This window comes from Ursus maritimus, unplaced genomic scaffold (assembly GCF_017311325.1).
Source record: "Ursus maritimus isolate PB19 unplaced genomic scaffold, ASM1731132v1 scaffold_22, whole genome shotgun sequence".
NCBI lineage: Eukaryota > Metazoa > Chordata > Mammalia > Carnivora > Ursidae > Ursus > Ursus maritimus.
In genome coordinates this window covers 20,463,430-20,474,708 of record NW_024424675.1, presented here as the reverse complement: position 1 = coordinate 20,474,708, position 11,279 = coordinate 20,463,430, and positions in this window count along the sequence as shown.

Genomic DNA, 11,279 nt, shown 5'->3' with positions numbered 1-11,279 from the left:
TAGAAAAATAAAATAAGTAAGGCTTTAGGAACAGAAAAAAAATGGTTTGAAATTGTACTTTGGTGCTCTGTGGGTGTGGGAACTTTATCGCCTGGCATCCCTTAGGACAGTGCTGACTTTAAGCAAACTGGCTTAACAAGGAGATGTTTTCTCTCCCATTATTGCAGGTCCAGAAGTGGGGTTGGAACCAGAAACAATATGACCGTGCAATGTTGTCAGCCCACATTCTTTACATCTGTGCACTTCTCTAGAGCAGATTTTTCCTCAACTTGGTTCCCCTCATGGTCATAAGATGTCTGTCTGGAGCACCTGGGGCAAACTGATTGCTTGTTCCTAGCCAACGGGAGAGAGAATCGCATTAATTTCCCAGGTTTCTCTGCAAGTGTGTCCTTTTCACTTATGGACCCAAATTGCCTTAAGCCAGTCTCATATTTGGGTTAACCACTAGTAGGGAGTCATGAAATTGCCTTCATTGGTTTAGTCTAGCTATTGGGGTGGGTTATTGATTATTGGGATGTCAATCAAAATATCCCTCATCATTCAATTGACCTTTCTGAGTCTGTTTCTCCTCCTGTAAAATACTTAACTCACAGGTTGCTGAGAGAATGACGGATCAAATGTATAACGCACCTTCAGTAATATTTAGCGTAATCTAGTAATTCATGAATAGAGGATTGGTTAACTGAGATGATAGCCCATTAGTAGGGGGTGGAGGAGACAAACTCACTAGTCACAAACACCTCGGTGCCCGGACCTGACTGGAACTCCATGTTAGGTTTCCCCTCCTTGAACTTCACGCAGTAGTAGGTGCCGGCGTCTGCAAGAGAGATTTCACTGATGCGGATGGAAAAGTCTGTGTTGCCAGGCTTGGTGGTGTGTCCAATTTCTTTTACTCTGGGGAAGAAACCTTCTTTGAAATTGTAGATTAATTCCCGGTTTGGCTCATTGCCCTTGAACCATAAGACGGGTCCTTTTGGGAAGGAGTCTGGTACTCTGCAACTCAAGGTGATTGTCTCTCCAACTGATGCAGTCTGCGTCATCTCAGCCTGTTGCACCTGGAATATCTCATGTGTGGATCCTGCAAAGAAATGCAAAATCATTTCCCATCCCCCACGCTGTAGCCCAGGCAGGACGGAAGGGCTTGGATCCAGATCATGGGTGGCCTCATCCATGACTTCTTTTAATGACGTGTGCGAGCACACACACACCGAGTTCAGAGAGGCCTCTGCAGGTGGTGAAAGCTCCTGACCCGACTGACAGAGGGGAGTCCGCACAGGGGAGCAGGTGTATCACCTCCCCAGTGCCACGTCTCAGCCCCTAACCAAGAGGCGAGGAGGACAGGGAGGGAGAGGACTGGGGTTGTGAATTGCTAGTGTTCACGGAGAGAGACGAGTCCCTCTGCCATCTAAATGCCAAAAATCACTCAGTACATTTAGAGGTGGGTCCAAGTGTCCTCATCCCTATAGGGAGTTTGGGATTGACTGTCATCTCTCTCCTGAAGGGAGAGTAGCCACTGAATTTGTGGAGATGTTAGTGCTGAGAGGTAGAGAAAGGGTAAGTCAAGAGATAGGAAACCTGAGGAATCGGGAGCCATTTAGGACAAGTGTGTTCGTGCAGGCAGAGCATGGTTCCTCTGCTTATCTGTCAAGGGGGAAGAGAGAGACAGTTTCCTCTTCTCAAGAAAAGAGAGTAGAACCTCAAGAGACCTTGTCAATTTTGGAGGGCCCAAAACTGACCCCCAGCACCCACTACCACCACCATCACTACCCCATATTAGTCAGGTCCTGGTCATCTCTCCCCTTTTAGGTTGGCAAAGGTGTGGGTTAGAGAGACAAGGGAACTCTTGGCTGGTGAGGCTGGGAGAGAATGGCGGGTAAGCTGCCTACACTCACACTTTTTAGTTTGAGGGAAATATGTAAATTTTCCATGGCCCGTTGGGTATCATGGGATGTGGCTAACCTTAAAGAGAACATTACTGAGGAAGACTAGTTTTCCCAGCCGAACAGATGGACACACCAATCTCACTGTATTTAATGTCATTAATTCAGAGAGGGGCAAGAAGTAGGAAACACTGGTTGTCGTCAGAGAAGAGAACAGCAGAGCTGATGGTAGACTAGGGTAGACCAGGGAAAGATCAAGTGCCAGGAGAGTGACTCAACGCCTCCAGGACAGCTTTTCCAAACAAGATGTGGAGATGGGTGATACCCAAGCCCCATCCTTCCGGTCTCCTGGCTCCCCAGAAGCCATAGTAGGAGACCATGCCCATTCATTGACCTCGTGTATGGGGAATGGGGTCCCTGACCACACTGTGGTGGCCCCTCAGACACCTGCCACCAGGCCCCAATCACATTCCAGTTAAAAATTCGTGAGTGGATTTGTCCAGGCTTGTAGAGATCCTGCCTGCCTGTGGATCCCTTTGCTTTGGCTCAGGAGGTATTGGGCTTAGGGGGCAAACTGTACCCTGGGTTAAGATTTCATCCTGAATTTGGAAGATAAGATGTGGCTACAAGGGTCAGTGAATGGAAATTGGGTCTCAGAATAGATTAGAAGATACTCGATGGATAGCTCTCATCCCAGGACTGTCCCCCAGACCTTAGAAAAGTCAGCTGGCCATTTAGGTCTCAGTTTTCCCACTTTTTAGGTCATGCAGTACACATTTGTAGTTGCGTTCTGTTTACCTGGTGTCTTTTTATGTGAGAGTTTCCCTTGCCATGTGTCACTGGTTTGGTGGAGTTGGCTATCAGGGAAGGGCATGGCCTGTCAACATGGCTTGATTCAATATCAGGCACGGGACTGCAGAATGGTTAATTAGTAGGGCCGTCTGCAGTCTCCTAGTCTACAGGGTTGTTTGTGATTGAAGGGCCCAGAATCTAGTGTGTGATGATGGTTTGGTACGTGTTTCAGATTTTAAAAAATTCATTTTTACAAACCAAGGGGATGGAGTCAGACTGTACTCACCATTCACAGAGACAACGGTGCCTGAACCAGATACATAGGCCATGTCAGGGTGCGCTATTGTTAGTTTCACACAGTAATAGGTGCCCACATCTTTGGGCGACACATCACTGATGCGGATGGAATAGTCTGTTTGGTTGAACTCTGAGTTTTCCACTTGGGTTACTCGGGGGAATTGGCTTCCATTGAAACTGTAAATTAATTGTCGTTCTTGCCCATTCTCCCTGAACCACAAGACAGGCCCTGCTGGGGAGCGAGCAGACACGTTGCAGCCCAGTGTCAGGATCTCTCCAGCTCTGACTGAAACTGAACTTTCAGGCTGGATCACCTGGAAGTCTTCATCCGAAGTTCCTGGAAAGAAAATTTGCATCATTTCTCATGTTCTTTGTCTTGGCCCAAGATGTTCTGAGGGTCTAGTGTTAGGTCAAGGTGGGGACTCATAACACACTCTTTTAGCAACATATACTGGCTCCAAAGTATGAAAATTACAAACTGGGTTGCCCATTGGGACCAACGTACAGAAAGGGGGAGGGTACCTTCCTTCTGCATCACGATAGGAGAATGGCCTGGAGAATAATAGGTGCTGTATAAACAGGGGAGTTTGCTGACTAACAAATTACTACAAACTTAGTTTAAGGAAACACGTATTATTTCATAGTTCCTGTGGACCAGGAGTGCAGGCACGGCTTAGCTCAGCTCTCATGCACAGAGGGATGATGATGTGAAGACACAGGGGGAAGTGCCACGTACAATCCGGGGATGGTCTGAGGCTACCAGGAGCTAGGAGAGAGGCCTGGAACAGATTCCTCCTCACAGTTTATAGCAGTTTTAGTTACAATTGCCAAGCTTGAAAGCAACCAAGATGACCTTCAGTAGGTGAGTGGGTAAAGAAATCGTGGTACATCCAGACAGTGGAATGTTATCCAGTGCGAAAAGAAATGAGCTAGCAAGTTCTGAAAGGATACGGAAGAACCTTAATCAAAAGGAGAAGCCTGCATACTGCATGGTTCCAACTATATGATATTCTGGAATAGGCAAAAGTACGGAGACAGGGAATATATCAGCGATTGCCAGGGGTTAGGGTGGAAAGAGATAAATAAGCAGAGCACAGAGGATTTTGAGGGCAGTGAAACTACTCTGTATAATACCATAAAAGTGGATATCACTATCCATTTGTCCAAACCCATAGACTATACAATACCAAGGGTGAAACATAATGTGAATTATGGACTTTGGGTGTTAATGACATGCCAGCGTAGGTTCATCATTTCTAGTAAATGTACCACTCTGGTGGAGGATATTGGTAATGGGAGAGACTGATGTGTGGGGACAGGGAGTGGTATGGCAAATCTCTGCATCTTCTGCTCCATTCTGGTATAAATCTAAAACTTCTTTAAAATACAAGGTCTATTTTTAAAAAAAATTCATTTCCATATCAAAGGTCATCTAGATTTTCTTCTATGATATCTTGTAGGAATTTTATACTTTTGTGTTTTACACTTGGGTTATTTTTATGAAGGTTGTTAGGTCTGTGTCTAGAATCTTTTTTTTTTTTTTTTTTTGGCACATGGATGTCCAGATGTCCAATTGCTCCAGCAACATTTGTTGAAAAGACTGTTTTGCTCCTTTCCCAAAGATCAGTTGGCTGTATATATGTGGGTCTACTTCTCGACTTTCTATTCTGTAGCATTGATCTGTGTGTCTGTTTCACCAATGCCACTGTTTCAATTACTGTAGCTTTCTAGTAAGTCTTGTATTGAATGGTGTCATTCCTCTGACTTTGTTCTTCTCCAACATTGAGTTGACTATTCTGGATCTTTAACTTCTCCATGTGAATTTAAAATCAGTTTGTCGGGGCGCCTGGGTGGCACAGCGGTTAAGCGTCTGCCTTCGGCTCAGGGTGTGATCCCGGCGTTACGGGATCGAGCCCCACATCAGGCTCCTCTGCTATGAGCCTGCTTCTTCCTCTCCCACTCCCCCTGCTTGTGTTCCCTCTCTTGCTGGCTGTCTCTATCTCTGTCGAATAAATAAATAAAATCTTTAAAAAAAAATCTAAAATCAGTTTGTCAATATCCATCAAATAGTTTGCTCTTATATTGATTGGGATTGCAATCAATCCTTAGATCAAGTTGGGAAGAACGGATATCCTGATAATATTGAGTCTTCCTGTCCATGAACATGGGATGTATCTCTATTTGTTTAATTCTTCTTTGATTTAAAACTGATTGCTTTAATCAGTTTTCTAGCTTTCTTTATATAGATCTTGTACATATAATATGAGATTTATACCTATTTCTTTTTTTTTAGGGGGTGATAATGTAAATGGTCACATGTGTTTTTAGTATATAGAAACATAATTGATTTTTGTATGTCGATCTTGTATCCTTGCTGAACATGCTTATTAACCCCAACAGTTTTTTTTTTTAAGTAGATTCTTTGTAATTTTCTATGTAGACAATCACATCATCTGCAAATAAGGGGTTTTTTCTTCCTTTTTAACTTCCTTCCCTTCCTTTCCCTTCCCTTTCCCCTTCTGTCCCTTCCCTTCTATTCCTTTCTTCCTGTCCCTCTCTCCCCTACAATTTCTAGTACTATGTTGAATAAGAGTTGTAAGTAGGGACATCCTCCCTCAGTCTTTATCTTACAAAAAAAAATTAAGTCTTTCACCATTAAGTATAATGATAGCTGCAGGGTTTTTGTAAATGTTCTTCATCAAATTGAGGAAGTTCCCTCCTATTGCTAGTTTGCCCTGAGTTTGCATCATGGGTAGGTGTTAGAAATGATTTTTCTGCATCAGTTGATATGATCAAGCAATTTTTCTTCTTTAACTTGATGTGATGGATTACAGTGATTGATTTTCAAATGTTGAAACAGCTTTGCATGCCTGGAATAAATCCTTCTTAGTCATGGTATACAACTTTACACATTCAAAATTCTATTTGCCAAATTTTACTCAGGATTCTTTTTCTTTTTTTTAAAGATTTTATTTATTTATTCGACAGAGATAGAGACAGCCAGCGAGAGAGGGAACACAAGCAGGGGGAGTGGGAGAGGAAGAAGCAGGCTCATAGCGGAGGAGCCTGATATGGGGCTCGATCCCATAACGCCGGGATCACGCCCTGAGCCGAAGGCAGACGCTTAACCGCTGTGCCACCCAGGCGCCCCCTTTACTCAGGATTCTTGCATTTAGATTCATGAGTGATACTGGTCTGTAGTTATTTTTTTATGTACAGTCTATCTGGTTTTGCTATCAAGGTAATAATGGCCTCATCAAATGAGTAGGGAAGTGTTTCCTCCTCTTCTATTTTCTGGAAGAGAGTTTATGAACTTGGTATTCCCATTTAAATGTTTGCTAACATTCTTCAGTGGGGGTGTGTGTCTCATATATTGTACTCTTTCCTAAAACATCCAAGCTTTCTTCCTCCTTGCTTATACTCAGGTAAAGGTCTTGGGTTCCTCTTGCATCTGATCTAAATTCATCAAGCCATCTGCTGTGGCATTTGGGACTCAAAGCCTCTGCCAACATGAACCAATGGCCTTGGGAAAGAGACTCCGCATGCTTCTTTAGCTCTTTCAGCAAGCAGAGGCAGAACTGCTTAGTTCTCTTGGAGACCCTGCAGGGTTCATCTTCCATCACTGACCCGGAGAGACCTCCAGTGACCACTTCTGGCTAATGTTCCATGAGCACACAAACCTCTGCAAATGTTTAACAGTGATTATCTTAGGATGGAAGCACTGTGAATTCTTTTCTCGCTTTATAATTTCATGTTCTCCAACATGCTTTTCTTCGTTGAGAAGTTGCAGCTGTGTGGTGGTAATAAATTTGAAAGACAGGTTCTTTGTTCCTTGGGGATGGGGGAACGAGAGCTCTAATGTGTGCTGTATTCAGCCCTGTGACTATTAACATGTGTCCATTCCCTGAACAAAAGGGTGTGGAGCAGGCTTGGCCACTGGGAGATTTTGTGAACCGGGAGCCATTCCAATCTAGTTCTATAAATTCTGGATGAGATAGAGAAAACCCTCCCCCAGGACATTCTAGGTAAACAGGTGAGGAGAACACAGTAAACAAGCATAGGGGCGTCCTCATCACACATACTTGAGCCACAACTCACCTGTGAATCTCAGCAGCAGAGTCAGCAGCAGGGATGGCAGAGGTGGGCAGGGTCGGGAGGCAGGGACAGGCATCATGGTGGCCCTGGAGCCTTCTCTGTCTGAGTGTTGTCCTGGAGAGGCCCAGGACTTCTGCCCTGAGGAGAGAAGACACTCCCTGCCTCCATGATGTCAGAGGAAGGGAATTGTGATGAGAGGAAAGACCATGGGACTCTAACAGCTTTTCTTTGAGATTACCAAATGGACAGGCAGGGTGGCCACAAGCTGAGAAGTTGCTGCTAGAAATGATTGGTTTTCCATAGTTAAGGGCATATCATAGACTTGTGCTCATTCCTGTGCCTCGTCCCAACTGAGGTCTCACCAACCCACACCCCTGCTGATGTAGAGGCCTAGAGACATGGTGTGGCAAAGAGGTTAGAGTTTTGGAGATGGTGATGGTTTGTGTCTTAGAGGATGGTTGGGGCGACAGGGAAGGTGGGGCTGGGGGAACATTTTGCCCACTGAGGGAAAGCAATACACCTAGAAACACACCTGGAATGTGAGGGCCACCTCTGCTGTCTGTGCTGGGTCTGGGGTTAGCTCTGAGGGAAGGGAGTAGAGGGACAGAAGAAACACTCTTAGAAAGAGAAGGAACCAGCATGCTGGCTTCTTTATTTCTCACCTCTGCAACGGGCTCTACCCAAGCACAAAGGTTGTGTTGGGACTCTCAGTCCACACTCAGCTGGTGACCCTTTAGTGTCCACGAGTCCATAGTCAGGCACTGACTGCTAGGGTGATTTCCCTGTTGCCTCCTTGTGAGCTGTGCCTCCTCAGGAATCAATAGGATGTTATGGCCAGGAGAGGTGTTAGAACAAGAGGAGAGTCCACGGCAGGCCCAAACTGCATAGAGGAGATGAGAAGACTCCTCTCCCCTTGTGATGTCACCATCCTATCACATTGTTCTGGAATGATGAACTCCATGCTGGGACGCCATCCGTGGCCCCTGCTGAGGGCTGTACAGGATCTTTCCTCGAGGTCCAGCATCCTACATTTCCTCCCACCTCCAGCAGACTTCACACCTCCCATCAGACTCTCAACTCTACAGAGCCTGGGATTTTTAGTGCCTTGATGGTCAAGAGCATTGGCTTTGCAACCAGATGTAGTTTAGATTCTAATCCTGAATCACTTCTTGGTGGCTGACCTATATGTCCTTTGACCACGAAATTTTCATTTGTATAGCTGAAATATTCAAAAGTGAGTTCATAGTCTGCACTTGAACATTTTCTTCTCCCCTTTAGTATGTGGCACATCCTCTACCCATTTGGTCAATCCAAGAAGGGGCCCATGTTCTATATCCTCACTTGTCCATTCATGTCTACACATTACCAGACCCTGTTAGTTTTACCTCCTAAACACTTCTTGAATCTATTTCTCCATCTCCATGGTCATCTCTTGTGTGAATGAAAACTATTACTTCCTAATAGGCTATCCCCAAATCTTTCGCTCCCCGTAAGCTCTACCTTCTACTTTATCCAGGGTCTTCTACAATTCAGATCTGAGTAAACTCCTCTTTTGTATAAACAATTCTCGTTGCTCTTGTATATTAAGACTGTTGCTGTATGGTATATGGTCTATGGCATATAGTATATGGTATATGTAATATATATAATATATAATATGGCATATATAATATGGTATGTGGTATATGGTATATGGTATGTGGAATTTGGTAATGGTATATTGTATGTGCCATGTGGTATGTGATATGTGGTATATGGTATATTGTATATGGCATATGGTGTGGTACATGGTGTGTGGTATATGGTATATATGGCATATGTGTTTGGTATGTGGTATATGATATGTGGTTAGTGGAAGTATAAACAATTCACCCTTCCATGACTTGCTTGGACCTTAGAGACAAAAGAATCCCCACCTTGTCTGGTACCCACCACAGCCTCTCCCCTCCACATCAGGTTCCCTGGGAAACAGGAGCTGAGATGAATATTAATAAGTAGGTCATTTTCAGGAAGTACGTTAGGATCCAAGAGTGGCTAGGAGGAGAAGGGAGCAGAATTGTTTAGAAGAAGTTGAGCTGCAGTAAAGTCCCAAAGAAGACCTCACTTGATCTCCCGTGGAGCTCTGGTGCCAGGATGTTGCTTCAGAGTTGTCCTGAGCTGGGTTGAGAGGCTGGACCTTTACATCTCCATGTTGACTAGCCCCTGGATGTGGCAAGGTCCCGGGCATGACCTTGGGCATGGTGGCTCTCAGCTGAGGCCATCCCAAAGAGGGCTGAGAGCTGAGGGCCATCTCCTCAGGCCTGGTGCATCACAGCCTCCACCACCCTCTGCAAAGACCCTTCGACCTCAATTCCTCGGGCTCAGCACATGGATTAACTGCATGCCCACTGAGGTCTTAAAGCCACCCCACCTCATCCAGAGCTCTCTGACCCCACTTGGTCTAACCTGGGCTTTGCTAGTTGGAAACATTTAGGATGAATATCATGGGGGACTGAGAAGCAGGTTCTTCTGGGATCTCTGAGCGCCTGGCTCTGGGGTGAGCTCTAGCAGAGGACAGAGGAAGGAGGACAAGGAACCTCAGAGCTGTGAAGTCAGATAAAACTTGGGTATAAAAACACAGAAGTCTCTCCACCGCACATTTCCTTTCCTTGTCCCCCAACAGGGTGCAAGAGGCAGAGATCCATCTGCGGACAAGATGTTGACATATGTTTTAATAGACTTAATTTTTGAAACAGTTTTACATTTAGAGTAAAATTGTGACAATAGTACAGAGTTCCAATATACAGCTGCACACGGTTTCCCCTCTTATTAGCATCTGACAGTAGTGTGGTGTGTCTGTGATAATTAATGAACCAATATTGGTGCATTGTTTTTAACCAAAGTCCATAATATATTTAGATTTTGTCTTAGCTTGGGCCTCTCTAAGAAAGCAGCATACACTGGATGCCTTGAAACAACAGGAACTTACTTCTTACGGTCCTGGAGGCTGGAAGTCTGAGATCAGGGGGTCCGTGTAGTTGGGTTGTGATGAGACCCCTCTTTGCAGTTGCAGACTGCCAACCACTTGTCATCTCACCTGGGGAATGGGGTGAGCTGGCTGTCTGGTCCCTTTTCCCGAGGGCATTGATCCCATTCATGAGGACTCCACCCTCAAGACCTCATTACCTGTCAAAGACCCCACCTCCAAATCCCACCACACTGGATGTTAGATTTCAACACATGAACGTTGGAGAGACACAGATATTCAGTCCAGAAGAGATTTCCTTAGTTTTTACCCCATGTCCCTTTCTGTTCCAGAATTCCCCGCAGGATACCGCATCACATTTTCTCGTCATGTCTCTTTAGGCTCCTCTCAGCTGTGAGAGCTTCTTGGACTTTCCTTGAGGGTGGCGGCCTGACAGTGTTGAGGAGTGCTGTTCAGGTCTATGGTGGAATGTTCCTCTTTGTAATTTATGGATGCTTTTCTCATAAGCAGACTGGAGGGATGGGTTTGGGGAGGAAGGCCACAGAGGAAAAGTGTCGTTTTCATCACATTGTATCATGGACCACACTGTGGCCGTGGGGTATGACTGCTGGTGCACCCGTGATCACCTAGCTGACCTGATTTGTCAGGCGTCCCCTCTGTAGTTACTCCTTTTTCCTCCTTTCCATTCTGTCCTCTTTGGAAGGGAGTCACAACAAGCAGCCTGCCCCTCCTGAGTGGGCACTTAGGCTGCCCCTCCTGAGAGTGACGTATCTACATACATCATTTGGGACTTTTCTGCACAGGACATTTTTTTTTTCTCCTCGGCTTATGAATTTATTCAGTTATTTACTTATATCAGTATGGCTCAAAGATATTTATTTTATATGTGGGGTTATAATCAGTCTTAGTCAATTCAGGCAGCTATAACAAAATATCCCAGACTGGGTGGCTCAGAACAAAAGAAAGTTCTTGCTCACAGTCGAGGAGGCTGGAGTCTGAGATCAGGGAGCCACTCTGGTCCCCAGACTGTGGGTATGCAGCCAGAGGAGCAGAGTGAAGGCAAACCGACCATGTCAGCGAAGAAGGTGGTGGGGAAGGAGGGTGAAAACGTCCCGGAGGATGTGACACAGAAATATTCATATTAATATTGTAAGGATTTCACAACATTGAACGTGCAAGGGATGGAATGTTGGAAGCTGATCCCAGTTGAGAATGGAGTGAGGTTACTCAGATGCTGGCTCTATTTGGTC